Here is a 1903-nt window from a genome sequence, read left to right as displayed (position 1 = left end):
GCATCTAAGACCATCTTGGTGGTAAAATGAGAATTAACACTCAAATTTAGTACAATTTTTAAGACTATGCCATGTAGTCTTGTATTCATAGCTGAACTGCAGATATACATGTGTCCTTGAGGATAGATGCATGTGAGTTTACAAAGCTAATAACTGAAACACTCACTCACTGCTATCGGGTCAGGACCTAGCTGACCCTCCAGCAGGTTTTCAGAGACTGTCAGATGCATGAAAGTCTATGGCATCTTTCTCCCGAAAAGCCACAGGTGGATTTGAACCGCCAGAGGCATGGTCTTTGAGTTAAAAGCACACTCAGCTCTCTATGGACTATGCTGCCAGAGTTCTGACATCATTCAAAGTAATATAAACAAACTTGGAAAGCACAGATACTTACTGCTCTAAGCATTAGTTTATTTTAAAAAAAAAGACAAAAAGGAAGGGATGGAAGGATACAGAGGCATTCCTGCAGCAGATGAGCCACCCAAAGCTGGACAAAAACCACCACCAAGGAGCATTCACACCATCAAACCGCACTTGACATGATCACTGAGAGTTAAAGGCATGGACTGCACCCTGTGCTTCTGGGAACAGTGCCTGTGTGAGATCAGAAACACCCACTGGGTTACCACTCTGAATCTTCCAAGCCAGGACAAGAGTTATGGGCAGTACTGTCTTGCAGTGGACCTGGCTGACATCACAGCACTTTTAAAACAATTGCAAAACCCAAATGACTCCCCAGAGTGGCAAATCTGAGGCACGGCTGATTTGACGAAGACTCTGGCAAGCACTTTGTTGCAGGTACAAAATGGAAATACCAAGTATGAAATAATCCAATCCATTTCATTTTAGATTCCAGTTGCTTGTTGTCAGTTCTGACTTCTGTGTGCAGAAGTGCTGAACAGGTTTCCATACTATGACCCTCCAGAAGCAGCTGGGCACCTCTGGGTGATTTCAAACCTCCGACCTTTTAGTCAGTATTAAAGTGTGTAACCATTTGTGCCACCCAGGAACTTCTCTATTTTGGCTTACAGAACTCCAAAAAAAACTTATTAAAAACACCTGGAGAGGGGAGCTCTGGTGGCCTAGTGGCAAGGAGCTGCAACTACAATCTCAGAGGTGCACGGTTCAAATCCACCAGATGCTCTGCCGGGGAAGGAGGGACAATCTCCTCCTGTACTAGTCAGATCTGATTTGACAGTACACTCACACGAAAATAAAAAAGTAAAAAAATTGAAAAAAAAAAAAAAAAAAACACCTGGAGAAAAACTCAGATTTTACCAGGTGAACTAGTAGCCTCTAGGAAACAAGGCCAGGGAGCTGGGATGGCCTGTGTCTCCCCTGCAGGTTAAGTTGAAGCCTCCTCTAGGTGCAGTGCAGTGTCTTCATCCTTAACGTCTGGGTTTGAGACAAATGGACCTTTACAAGGCGCACACACAGGGAGCAGGGACTAAAACTGGAGATGGCATGTTTGCCACTGAAATGGAAGGAAATGCAAATTTAACACAGAGAGAAAGAAAGGCCATAGAGTAAGCAAAGGCAAAGGAGAAAACCAGGCACGGTTGCACAGGACTGGGATGTTTGGGACACTAGGCCTGCTCATCTACACAGGCAAGGAGTCACCTGCACAACTCTGGAGACTCAGACCTCTCGACCTGGGTGAGGTACTGGACAGGCTATTCCAAGGGATTCAACACGAGTATTTTTGGCCCAGTATTCCAGAAGGAGACAGGAATAGAGCAAAGCAAGGTTGGGACCTCTGACGGCATAGCAGCAGGTAGCTTCGGCTGTAACCAGAACATTTCAGTTTAACACACCCAAGGAGCAGCCCAGGAAGCGTCAGCAGGCACAAACACCTTCTTTGGGCTCTTCTTGAGGCCCCCTGATCTGTCCTGGACCACCATCA

This window comes from Elephantulus edwardii, unplaced genomic scaffold, assembly GCF_000299155.1.
Source record: "Elephantulus edwardii isolate Elephantulus edwardi_28Jun2011 unplaced genomic scaffold, EleEdw1.0 scaffold00288, whole genome shotgun sequence".
In the NCBI taxonomy this organism is placed as follows: domain Eukaryota; kingdom Metazoa; phylum Chordata; class Mammalia; order Macroscelidea; family Macroscelididae; genus Elephantulus; species Elephantulus edwardii.
Note: the sequence above shows the minus strand (reverse complement) of the source record.